We start from the raw sequence: 13,767 nt of genomic DNA, 5'->3' as shown, positions 1-13,767 counted from the left end.
GCGCGGATCTCCGCCGTTCCATCGGACGGGGCGGCTCGGAGCTCCGCCCGGGGACACCGCGCTCAGAGCGCTCTGCTCGAGCGTTTCCAAATCGTACGGAGGGACCGTTTCCTCTGCTGGTGTGCGCCGGCATAGCAGCAGCAGCAGCACGCTGCCTCGCAGCACGCAGGAACCCACCTGGGTGGCTGCGCTGAGCGCCTGGGACCGCGGCGGCTGCTTTTGTGGCGGATCCGTCAGTCGGAGCGCAGCGCTATCAGCGGTTACCTCGCGGAGATTGGAGCTTCTAAGTTTTCAGTCGGAACCTTTTTGCTCGCTCAGCAGTGCTTGGCGCGCACTGAGGCCGCTTTGTCAAGTGCATCCTTTCAGCATTCATCCAAAGCCTTTCTCTGCGGTCGTCTGAGCCCCATAGGCAAATATATACTGTTGGGCTATTAAGATAATTTTTCAGTTAAGACATCGCCAAACTGCAAGCGGGACAATAGAAACAAACCCCCTTTTGTTCCGACTAAACTGTTCCTAATGACCCCCTCCGCAAACAGCGGCCCCGGCCGAGCCCCAACAACGGCCCTCTGTCCCGTAGCGCTGCGCTTTGCTGGGCGACAGCGGGAGGAGCCGCTGCTGGTGCCGTCCGGGGCAACCGAAGTAATCGCTTCGATGTGCGTTTCCACAATGAGCGTCCTGTACTGAGCCCTGCGCGTTCCGAGTGTCGGGAAAGCGGCAGAAGGAAACGGTTTGCTTAAACCGAGGGCCTGTGGGGTGATTCTTATGAGTTCCATGCAAAAGTTTAATTAATTAATTGTTTGAGGTCACCTGAATTATCTGCTTAGCTCGTAGGAGAATTATACGAGCATAAAATCCTGAGAGCTTAGGATTTACACACGCCAATAAAATCCTTGCATTTGTTTTTGGGGTAAGAGTCACTTTGGGGGTTATGGTGCTTATTGTGGATGGGAAAGCTCTGTGCAGGGCAGGGTTCTGTCCTTCGTTGCCCAGAGAAAATGGAGTTACGGTGCTAAATCCAACCCGCTAAAGATGAAACCCACGTTCTTCTGTCTCAGTCACTGCAGGGCACTGTAGATAACTGTCACAGTGTGTCTGAGCACGGTTGAAGGCCATGGAAATTATGAATCGCTTCCTGATTAGTTCTGCCCTTATTTCTGTGCCCTGAATGCATGAGAACAATAGCGTGGGGGACCTTCCATTTAAACAAAATCCTATTTACAGAGCATCCTCATTGTATGTAATTAGGAAGTGGTGATAGGTCAGACAGCAAAAGTCCTTAATTTGGGTAGTTTGGGAATTGCACCGATTACATTTGCAAATAGAAATGTCATTTTCTTCTGGGAGAAGCCAGAGTTTGTGTTCCAGCATCTGACTTACCAGGGGGATTTCCAGCTTAACACATTGGTTAGAAACAGATAGGAAGAGATGGAAGGAGAGAAAACGTCCATGAAGGCAGGAACCACATATTCTGAGTAAAGGTTAAGTCATGGAAAAAATTCTTCCTGCTGCAGTCGGAGCACCTTCAGGTCCCCAAAGCATCCCAGAGGGCTGCAGGCTCACCTGGTGGTGCTCTCTTCTTTGGGCATGGCCCGCGTTCTTCCTCCATGAGAGATTGGGGTGGGAGGTTTTGGTGCATCCTGGAAAAAAAGGGAGTATTTGGGTAAGGGCAGATGAAAGCCCAGCGCCCAGTGACAGGACACAGGGAGGAAAGGAAACGTCAGAGGAAACTTTAGGAAATTTCCAGTCAAAACAAAAGGATCTTTGTGAAAGATACCGTTGGCAGTCCGGTGGGAGGAATGGGGATGCAAAATGAATGGAGAGGATTTGCAAGTTGTGCAGAATTGTTCTCAGCCCTGAGGCGAGAACGAAAAGCAGAGCCTTGCTGCTGACCATATTTGGTGTGTATGGGGGAGCACTTTGGACATTGAGGGTGTTAACGAAACGCAGAACATAACTCATGTCCCCACTGCACCACGGGCACAGAGAGCACTGCTGCTCAAGGACAGTGCTGAGGAAGAACAAGCAGGGCCCGACCTGGGAAAGCCATCCTTGTCCACTGCAGCTCAGCACAGGTCCCTAAGCATGTGTCCATGTGCCCATGTGCTCCATGAAGGCAGCTTCATTGTTCTTATTTGTACATATGCAAGCACTGTATGGAGTGCTGTAGATCTAATTTTGAGTTTTAAATATGATAGCTGCCCAAACTGATAGCATGACGCTATGGTACAATACTAATTTTGTCACATCTTTCCTCAAAAATCCTCATATTAAGATTGTTTTTACTGAAAAATTTCTTAAAAAATGGTTGACTCTCTCTGACTAAAACTTGCTGCCTTCAGATCAAAGTTTTTTTTGAACAAAAAATTCCAAGAGCATAGGCTGAGAAATGGCCTTGTTTTCTGAATCCATCCACTGAAGCTTTTGGGAGTTAATTTATCAGAATAAATGAACATACTTCATTCCAAAGATGTCAAATGGCAGATTTGACGTAAGGATTTGACCAGAAGCTCTCATGTTCCTCATCTTTAGGGGTCACATCAGGAATATCCTAATTGTTAATTATGGGGAACAGCAGTGTCAAGGAGGGCTTTTCTTCGGGTTCTCTTACGACTGTGTTAGGGTAATGACGAGGATCATGGTAGCGTTGTGGACTTTCTATTAACCTTGATGCAAATTTGCTTTCTTCTGAATGCGGTGAATGTGGTTATCCACAAATCTCCAAAGCCAAAGCGTGTTACGTGGTGCCTTTGTCTTTCACGCGGTCTTGAGATTCTCTAGAACGTTAGTGATGTTAGTTGTTTTTTATTCCAGTGCATATAAATCTTCTTGTGAGCTTTTGGCTTCTATTAGCGACAGTAAGGCACAAATCTACTGGTATAAAACAGTGATCTGCAGAATGTTCAGATCTGCACTGGGATCCGGGCTGTTCAGAAACAAAAAAATATCTAGCATATAAAAAACCAAATGGTTTGGACATTTGTTTTAGATTTGTCACAGAACAATTTAAAAAACAAAACATGAATAGAAAGAATGAGCCATCCCAGAATAGCCAACATCCAGTGGCTGGGGTATTTACTTGGGCCCTGTCCAAGCAGCGCTTTATGGGATTTGGAGCAGACATCTGACATCGTGTTTTCAACATTATTTTTGTCAGACTCAAATTTGGGCTCTGAAGTGGATTGAAAAGAGCTCACTTGGAGGGAGCATCGTGTAGGTGTGCCTCAGATGTAGGGAAGCTTCTTTAGCAGCAGGGCAGAGTGGCCGTGCAGAGAGCAGCCAGGCACCTGTTCTGCTGAGTGCAGTCGGTGCTGTGAATGTCTGGGTATTTTCTTGACTTTGGGAGTGATTCAAGTAATATTCACATTTGTTCTCTAGTCTTACACAGAACAGATTTTTTGTCATGGAAATGTCTGAACCTGATGAAGTTTATTTCTGTGGGAATCAATATAATACTTCATAAAAGGTGTATTTTTCACAAACTGGCATTTCCTGATGGCAAAATCACACTGCCTCCAAATTCCCAACCAGTGTTCTGAGCTGAGATGTAACTCTGCACTGTACAAATACAATTCACCTTCAGTATTTCTGTAGGTTTATGCAGAGACAATGAGTGAAATGCTCTGGGGTATTAAATCTGCGTGTGTGTGCAAAAGAAACAAGTAGAGTCAAATGTAAAAAGCTCTCAGTGACCTGAGTTTGATGAATACTGAAATTAATTGAAACTCAGGATGAAGAAAAAAAAACACAACACACAACTTACTGGGTCAGACTTTCAGCTCTTCTTCGCTTTGCAAACACAGAGCTTGCAGTCTGGCCCTTTCATGCCTGTTCCCAATCTCACCCTGACGCCCAGGCTCTGCTGGCCATACGTGCTCAGCTTCTCTTTCAAGTTCAGCTGCTGCTCCTGCCAGCTTCCCACCTCCTGCATTCCTTCCTTCCATCTGTCTCACAGGGCAGCCTGCTCCCACCATGGATGTGCTTCCCTGGCACTTAGATCCTTGGGCATTCCTGGCTAAGAAGTGAGACCAGAAATTGTCTCGGGGGAATCAAAAGGAACGTGTCAAGGTAGGGACCACACATCTCAGCAGCGTGCTTCCTGGGCCTCAGTGCTCTCAATTCATTAATCAGCATGGTTAAGTTTAAAGAAGTTACCTTTTCTGCAGCTGGTTATTAGGAATATTGTTGCTGGGTTAATGGTTCTACTTGAAAACAGTTGTGGCATCACTGCAGATGAAGTCAGCTCACTTCAGTATGCCTTGTAATAACGCGTTATTGCAGATCATGTATGCAGTCACTGCCTTGTTTCCATGGAAGAACAAAGTGGAAATATATTTTGCATCAGATATTAAATGCGGCTTGCCCAGTTCCCAGGCAGTTAAATCACTGAGAAGTGTTGGAGCTGGCTATGTTTGATACCATGTCTGCCTCTCTGCTTTGTTCCCATGTACAGATTCAGCATCTGTAATATTTCACTTTGAACATTCGCTTCTGAACCGTGGGCAGATGAAAACAAACGCCATGCAGAGACAGCAGAACCACAGAAGCCATCTGCAGGATGTAGCATAGCTGTGCTAATTCATTTACTGAGAAGTAGGCTAATTACCTACTGAGAAACAGAATTTGTTAGCAAGTGCTCCTGGAACCCAGTCTAACTTGTTTGGAGCCAGCCCAGGTAGTCTGAACAGGTGCTGCACACACTTCCTGTAATTGAGGAAGCACTGGGGGATGCTCCACCTCAGATGAAATACATAAACACGACTCTGGCAGCTTCTGGTCAGTGGAGATCCTATCATGCCTCTTCGTCTGGCTCCCTAGGGAACTGCTTACACAATCTCATTTGTCTGACCCAGTTTCCAATGTGCTGACACGTTTGTCACGGGTTACAGAGGAGTTTCAGAGGTGCTGTGTCCTTAGCAGTTTTGCAAGAGTTAGCACCTACCGAGAAGAGGGAATTCTTATTAATGCTCACACTGAGAAGAAGGCAGAATTTAGCAATTCTTCATTGTGGTTGACAACAGCAAATGATTCTGATTTGCAGGTTACTCTACCACTCCTTAGCAAACGCGCTGTTTTTCTTCAGCAAATGCAAAAAGCCTGGCTGGCTAAGGGGCACTGGGACATCACTACATGGCTGTGGCAGGGGACAGTCAGTGCTGTTCTGATGGGGAGTGAGAGATGTGGCATGAATCCATAAGGAGACAAGCTTCATTAGTTACTGGGAATCATTTGTTAGGAAGGTACTGAGATCGTAACTTGGAGTGTTTAGATACGTTTACACTCTGATTTAACCCTACTACAGTTTCACCTATCGGCCGTCCGTGGCACATCTCCTTGCTGTCCCACAGCAGGAATCCGCTGTTATTTGACCTGAAAAGATCACTGTCGTAGCTTTCCTTGGTGTGCATTTAATGAAGTTGTAAGCACTGTGGCTGTAACTCATGGCTCTCGGTCGCTCCGCAGCGTTGCAACCAGCGGTTCGGCATTCCAGTGACAGCAGTTCAAAGGGAAGTACGAAGGGCTCAGATGTGTGCCGGAGCATTGTGACTTTTATTACTCCTCCCGCACTTCTCTGTTAGGAAGATACATTCTCTAGCTGCAGAAATAAGAAGTACAAAGCACCCTCAGACCTTGTAGTGCAAAATGTAAAAAGTGATGTTATCTGCAGAAAGTGGACTTTAGATTCTATCGGCGCGCGTTTAGCATAAAGCATTTCCTATGGTAATGCCTCTCACTTTCCCAGACTTTTACGGGCTCCAAGTGGCACAGAGGCTGCAGACCTCTTTGTAATGTTAATGAATCATCTTAATGGACTGTTTTAGCAGCAACATTCATCACCTTTTGTACCACAATGATTTTTTTTGTTATACTTAAATGGTTAAGTAGGCAATAAATGCCTATCAGACCAACCACTATGGTCTAGTCATCCACCTCGCCATAAATCACCGGTGGATTATTATTGTCCTGTTTAATTAACACTCTTAAGGGATTCGGTCGCTGGATAGACTTTCACCTTGCACTAAGCAGGCATTAACATTTCAAGGAAGAAAAAGTGTGTTTATGTGAACAGTGTTAATCAGTGCGACCCGGGGCTGGGAGCGGAGGGTTGGATGAAATATGTGTGTGTGTGTCCGTGCATCTCTGGCTGCAGGTCCTCCTGTCGGTTTGCAATAGGAGCTAAACCCAGACCTACAGAGCGCTTGTTTTAGTTATAGCAAGTGGTTTCCGTATCGTCTGCGTTAGGGCTTGAAGATATTTCAATACATTTGACTGTAAATACCAGCCCTAAAGGATTTGACTCCAGCCGTTAGGAAGGTGACATTTTTTGTCAGTTTAGAGCGTGGGTTTTTTGTTGTTGGCTTTTTTTTTTTTTTTTTTTTTGGTCTGATTCAGCCTTAGTACTTTTAGAGGACTCAGTCAAACTTCTTTTTCCTTCTGCAGCACTGGGTGAGAGGGGAGCACTGATCCCGTCGCTCTTCCTTGAACTCCTTTCAGACTTCATAGCCAGAGGGAGGAAGCGAAGCAGGGCGAGCGCCGGAGGGCCGGGCTGGAGGAGTGGGTGCTCTGTGCAGAACAATCCCGGCAGTTCTTCTGCAAACGAAATTCACGCGTAGGACACGAGGTGTGTGCAGCACCGCTCTCAGCGTGCAGACGTTTCTCTGCAGTATGGCTCCGTGCTGTTTTCCTCCTCTTGCCAAAACAGAAAGATGGCAGTGCTTTCTTCTTTCATCCGTAGTGCAATATAATGCATTTAATAGCAATTTCCTTGTCTTTTGTCAGAGGATAAAGTCATGTGAAAAAGGCTCTTGTTAATGCAGTGTTTCCCATGCACGAAACCCAATCCTGCTCTCTTTGATTTTGTCAGGCTCGCAGTGCGGCGCAGCACCGCCTGCACATGTATCCATGCTACAGGAACGGCAGCTGAGTGAGATGAATCGAGTGCTGTATTTCCATCTCAGACACAGCGACCAACACATGAATGTCAGAGGCTGGAGGTGTTTGAGGCTCTCAGGGAGCTGTGTAGCTCGTGGGACCCCGTTTCTGGTCTGTACACAAACCTGCTGTGTACATCCCCGTCCTCTTGGCTTTCCTGCTAAATCATTTTCTGGTACAGACTCCTGCAACTTAAATAACAATTAAAACTGCTAAGTGGAACATGAACTTCTGAATTAAGAGACTGAATCTCTAAGTATTAATTCATTTCCTGTAACGAAGTTCAAGTTCTGTAAGATTGTCTTTCCTTTTCATATCAAGGTTCCATAGATATACTGACTAGCAGAATCGAATGCTGCAGGCATAGAAAAGCACTGTTTAATGAAGCCTGGTTGAGAGGCAAGGAAAGCACGACCATTTTCACTAGATGCTCTTGTTTCAGATCCACTGCTGCGAGCACTGACACTCACCTGCCAGTTTTTATCCTATCTGTAACTGGAAAGCTGGGAAATGATTCACAACTGAGCACATAGGAAATGGCACAAAACACCGAGGGGGATTGAACAGGACAAGAAATTAAACTGAGCTCACAAGAGGTGCACTTCTATTGCATGAGAATCTGCAGGGACAGAAAATAAGACTATCACATGTGCAGTACAGTGTTACAGTGTGTGTGCATTGATTGTACCATAGCTGGTTTTTTTTGTTTGTTTGTTTTTTGTTTTTGCAAATCATTTAACAGAGATGCACAAAAAAGCACACAGAGTTTCAAGTGTAGGCATGTACTAAGAAGAATCTCCCTCATTCCCTCTAGACACACCCTGCTAATTAAATCCATCACTGCCTAGCAGTAAGCCCTAGGGATCAATCTTTTCTAGAGCACTGTTACTATCCAACATTTTAGCTCATACAGCGGGCAGCCAAGATTTCATGTCTATGCATATAGCAGGACTGCTAGCCAATAATTCCTGTTCTTCTCCTTTCCATTTCAATCTGGGTACATCATGTAGATTTTTTTGTTGTTGTTGTTTAATAGGTAGGTGAAATGTCAATGTTCTTTTCTGATTGCTTTCTTATATCCTAATGCAAAGAACTGTGGGAAGGTGAGATGTGAAAGCAATAAAATTAGGCCTGTGTGCTCCATGTAGCTAGCTGGCCATGAGAAACTGCAGGAAGGATGGATATTGAATGACTTCTATAGTCCGCAGGTTTTTATCAGACAGGTCATCGACCAGTGGGCTGCCCAAACCTGTTCCACTGCTTCCCCATTGATTAAATATCTGGAGACATTTACGTGCAGATCAAATTCTCCATAATCTATTTCATCTCAATCACACCCAAGCCCTTTTTCAAGCTGGGGCAAAAACGTTCCCTCCAGTGCTGAGAAAAGATGGGATATCGCCCTAATGTACTTCTCTGAGTTCCCTTGGAGCCAAACTATGACCTCAGATTCCCAAGGGCTGACATCAGCAGAACTCAGGGAGTGTAAGAGAGGTGAAACCCTTCCTGTGTGCCCAAATGTCAAGGAATTTAAAACATGGTTCTCTTTTTTTTTTTTTTCTTTCCATTATCAGAGCTGACATTTATGGGGGAAGGGAGGCATAGAGGGGCTGTGCAGCCTCCAGCCAACCTCCAATGGCCAGCATTGCTTCTGAATCTTGCTACCTGTGTCATCCAAAATGAGATGGAGGGTCTTTTTGGAATTGTTACTTGTTCTTTCCATTTAGTTTATTCCCAGTTTCTTTTCCTGCTCTTACTGCCCATCTCAGTGTCATCCTGCTTGCATTCAACTAATGGTTTGAATGTGAAGAAATGTAAAGAAAAATGTGGCCTACAGATACCGTATGTTACATGCATGCAAGACAAGATATGTGTAGTAGTGCAGTGTGTATAATAATGAAGCTAGGAGATACCTGAAAGAGTAAGAAACCAGAGGATGACGATTTAGTATTTTATTTAGGTTCTTCTGTTGTACTTTAACTGGGGTGTTATTCCTGTGGTTGTTTTGTTGCTGTTATTTGTTTGCTTGTTTGTTTCCCCCAAGGAATGCCTGAAAAAGGGATCACAATTTTTCCTAAGTCTCAGCTGACCCTCCTGCAGTGCAGTTACAGCCACCACTCCTTCTGCCATGTAACCCCTCCAGCCAAGCACTGCCCATCACCTCCCTGTCTGCGTTCAGGTGCTCCAATGCTGCACAGATCCATGGCCTGGCCAGCATGAGGGGAGCATGGCGGGGCTTCCCATGGCTGAACAACTTCTGTCTCTGCGCGCTGGGGAAAGAAATGAAGTAGCTGGTGTAAATGAATGTGGATACACTATTGCTAATCTTGTTCATATGAGAGTGAAAGAAGTGAGTACAAAGATGAACTTTTCATCTCATTGAACTCATTCTGCCTCAGTGCATTCATAGGCGGCTATAAATTCCTATACCTCGGGAGGCAGTTGGCAAAACTTATAGCATCAGTTTTATTTTTATAATGATGATAAAAGTATGCATGTGTGCAGCACAGAAATGTTTCTCCAATATGAAGTCAGCTTTCTGATTTTACAGTTATAAAAACTTGAAAAGTTATGATAATTTCTTAAACGTTCAGTGGAAAGCATTGTTACTGCAGTGTTTTAGCGTGTTTCAGATAACGGAATCAGAGTGGGATGGGTTGTAAAGGACATTTAAGGTCATCTATTTCCAACTCCCTGCCATGGGCAGGGACACCAGTTTGATCTCAGTCAATGGATTTATGCTTAATTGTAATTATTAATTATAGTGCTTAATGTATTTATTACACGTGTCTCATGTAAAAGAGTGAAACAAATGTATCACTTCAAAGTCAAAGTTCTCTCGGTTTAAGTCTCCAGCAAAAGACTGAACATTTTGTAACAAAGGGAAAAAAAGGATAGAGACTCTGTTGCTGTTGTCTCATAATGGTGGAGAATTGGTCTGAGTGTGGATGTGACTGCATATTGTGTAGGAACTTCCACTGTGGAACAGTTATTCTGTAACCTGTGAAAGGGGAAGATTTTCACTGGGAGTGAAAATGAAGATGAATTTCCATGTTGGCGTGTAAATTACTGGTTTGTTTTCCCCAGATCCTGCTTTATTAGTGACTCAATGCATCTGATGTGAGGACAGCGTCCTCTCCTGCTTTGTGCTGTGCTGCTCCTCACGGCACACATGGAGTATCAGCACAGTACTGATGTGGCAGAAGTTTCTTAAACCAGGAGATGTGCTCAGGGTGTTATGGGAACCTCTCAGGTAGGATTTCAGACTTGGAGTCTGCGGCTGTGAAGGTTGTTTGTTCCCTCCATTTTTTTAAATAAATACTTTAGATCCTCCCAGTGCTCAGCTCATCTCTCTTATTCCTTCATTTTTTATCCTGTTCCTTCCAAGTCGCAGCCCACAAACTGTACAGTTCTCTTCCTTCTTGCCATTTTTCGGTGCTTTCCAGAGTAAGTGTGACATGAAAGGCTTTGGTAATAACCCTGTAATGAATGAATGAATTGCTGGATCAGAATTAAACTTCATTTATTTATTTACTTATTTTTTTCCAGGACTCCTTGGGAAGTTTTGCCACAGCTTTTTCTCTCCCCAGAGAGATGATACAGACTCGTCCTCGTGGCCATCCGTTCTGTCAGCCCAAGCAGACAGCCTGATTCCCATCAGTTCCCATGGGCAGACCCACGATTCCCAGAAAACCTCCCTCCAGCTCAGCACTTCTTAGAAGAGCAGGAATTGCTTCCAAATGCCAGCAGTGCCTGCTGCAGTGTCAGCAGAGGCTCTCACTGCCCGCACAGATCTGCAGAGATTTGGGTCCTTCCCAACAGCCGGTGTGGTCTGATTGCCTTCCTCCTGTCAATTATTCAAATAAGCGTTTTATTGCTGAGATGCTGGTGTGAGTTGAGTGCTTATTTCCCTGTGGTAACTTTGTTTTCTTTGTTTGTTGGCAAAAAAATTACTGTTTATAGAAAATGTCACATTTCTTTGGCAGGCTCTCTAACACACAAGTGAATGTCATTATATATTCAGATATATTTTATGATATAATTTTGATATGTATTTTATGACTTTTATAATCAAGAGTCCTTGAAAAGCTATTTAAAGACAAAATTATTTTAAAAGCTGTAAGACTTATCAGCTTGTTCTCCTACTTACTCTCCCTTCATTTAACAACACGATACCATTAGTTGTTGAATGCAGTTTCTGGAGGCAAGCTTAATTCCAACCAACCTAGATTTTATAGGTTATATGTACTTTTCTCTATAGGACTCAACTAGTTTTTAACAGAACAAAGGAGGATATGCAGAAAAATAGTGAAATAGTAATTGAACACTGCCCCAGACTTTTAGAAAGGAACTGTCTCTCTGGGAAGGACCAGACCCAACTGTGAGCTGGCCGTGCCTAAAGCACAAACAGGAATTCTCCACCCAAAAGAGGTACTGCTGGCATCAGCTGGATATTTGTTATTTATTAAAATTAATAAGCTAATACCAAAAATGATTGGTTGTTGCAGATGTGTGGAACTGCAGTATATTTCTTTCTAACAATGTGAATGATGTTATCGTGAGTGATGACTGAGATGTGAGGTCTGTCAATCTGAGACTTCAACAGATGTGTTTGTTAATGTTTGGTTTTTTTTTTTCACTGATTAGGGATGTTTTTAATTATTTACTTAAGCTGATGCAACTTCCTGTGATGAACACAGCCTTGCAGATGTAGAGATGTTCTTAGCATGTAAGTGATTGTAGTATGAGCATGTATTATGTTAGGAAATGCAGTGATGGGTGTTAGTCAATTGCATGAGGACCTGACTGGAAGTTCCCTGTCTGCTTTACCATTTGGCCATGCTATGTATCTGACATTAAGCGTTATCCTGTAATAAGAAAACAGAATGAACAACAACAACAAAAGCCCTTTTTCCACTTGCTATGGATACCCATGGACACTGTGCATTTATCTGTGCAGGAGGACTAACCACAATAGCTATTTCTGAATAAACTGTTCCATAATAGTTCCCTGTGTGGATATTCTAGTCTGGAAAAGTCACGGGTCAGATGGTAAGCTGTTGCAGAATAGCTTGTTCTGCAATAGTAATTCCAGTCAATTTTCCAGTGCAAAAAACTTCCAGTCCTTAGCTCCAAGCTCCTGTTTGTGCCAGAAGGTTTTGTCTGTAGAGAATAGTATAAATTTGTTCTATTCTATTCTTTAAGCACTGAACTCCCTTTGGGATCAGCCAGGGAGAATTTTATATCATAGGAATTTGTATTTATGTGCACAGATTCTGTAATTCATTAATGAAACTTATAATCATACCTCCTAACAGTGGGCTGGATACGTTTTTTGGCTGCAGGATGTCCTCACGGCTCGTCCAGCTCAGCACTTCCCAGAGCCTGGTCCCAAAACAAGGCATAAGGCAGCCTGGAAGAAGATCCCCCAAACCAGGCTCAGGATGGTTGTGGTTTTCATTGCCAACAGCAGTAAACCAAAGCAAAACAAAGCAAAATGTCCTACCTTCTTCCATGCCCAAATATAGAAGACGGCAGCAGCATCCAGCTAACACGTTTGAGCTTTCCTGGAGTAGAGAGAGAAGAGTGGTCTACAAATATGCATACAGCCATAGTGTGACAGGGCTACAAATGTATCTGAGAAAAAGGTGCAGAAAAGTCTTCAGTGAAGGCCAGTGAATCTTACTGCATCCAGAACTGCTCACATGGCAACCCGGTATGATATGTTTTGGTTCGATTCCTGTGTATGTTTGAGTCATGTTTTCACCTCTCCTCCTGTGAAAAAACAAACAAACAAAACCCAGCAAACCAACACATCTGTGCTGTTTGATATTTGACATATTCTGTACTGAGCCTCCAAAGCAAAGGTTGCTTTTTGCCCAAATTGCATCACAGTGCCCCTGGCATTTTTGTGGTGCAGACCAATTAACATTAGTAACTTAAATTAAAATCTCCAAATGTATTTTGAATGGTGACATAGAGCTGATTTTAATCTAGGCTTTCAAAAATGAAGCAGGAATGTGTTAATCACCTGCCCCTCCCTTCTCGTTATTCACATGGCCCACAGTCCTCGGTGTCAGAACAGGCTCCTACGTCACCCTCTTACCTCACTTTCCCCAGGCATTATTAAATAGTTAATAACAAAGGTCTGAAGTCCATCCTGAGATTTACCTGTTGGCATAAATCTGAGCCCATGACAGCAGCGGTGCAGCTTTCACAGAAATGAAAGAACAGATTTTGGCACGAGTATTTTTAATGTACAGCAGCTGGCAATTTTGGGCTTAAGGAGCAAAATCACACCTGAGTTCTCATGCTCTCGAGAACTTTGCCAACAAAAGGAGAATAAAAAATAAACAAGACATTTTACCTTTTTCCTAATCCAGAGGAAATGGTGCAGCTGTTTCCAAGAATATGTTCTATTGACCGTTATGTTCACACTGTCACATCAACATTGGAACAGAAGACATTCTTGCTTTCCAGTTACATTTTAGCACAAATGTCTTTCATTTTTTTTGTTTCAACATATTTTCCCTCTAACACATTTTTTTAATCATCAGAATTTTTCCTAATAACATGTTTATTCAATGTTCAGTTAAACCAGATTTGGAATTTGACAAGTATATAAATGTTTACAAATCAATCCATTAAATGCACTTGCTGCTTCTAAGGGATGATATGTAGCTACCTGAAAACTACCGCTGTTGGCAGTGGGTTTGTCGGAGCCCAGCTGGTCAGGCAATAAGGGTGGCTGTTGCTGGGGGCTGCAAGGAGGGTGGAGGCAGCTCTCAGCCCCCACAGTCCCCTCGCCGTTCAGATCTTGTTATCTATTTAGCT

At 43.7% G+C, this 13,767-nt stretch overlaps 1 long non-coding RNA gene across 1 annotated transcript; it reads right to left on the bottom strand.

Annotated features, from left to right (window-relative positions):
- Positions 1-10,697: 10,697 nt before the first annotated feature.
- On the bottom strand, positions 10,698-12,676 carry LOC146542987 (uncharacterized). Its single transcript, XR_014887767.1, has 4 exons — positions 12,620-12,676; positions 12,440-12,500; positions 12,242-12,346; positions 10,698-10,780 (listed from the first exon to the last, which is right to left on the bottom strand). It is a non-coding gene; the product is annotated as an uncharacterized LOC146542987 (long non-coding RNA).
- Positions 12,677-13,767: the final 1,091 nt, after the last annotated feature.

This window comes from Meleagris gallopavo, chromosome 22 (assembly GCF_905368555.1).
Source record: "Meleagris gallopavo chromosome 22, MGAL_WU_HG_1.1, whole genome shotgun sequence".
Taxonomy (NCBI): Eukaryota; Metazoa; Chordata; class Aves; order Galliformes; family Phasianidae; genus Meleagris; species Meleagris gallopavo.
This window is presented reverse-complemented; position numbering and strand designations above follow the sequence as displayed.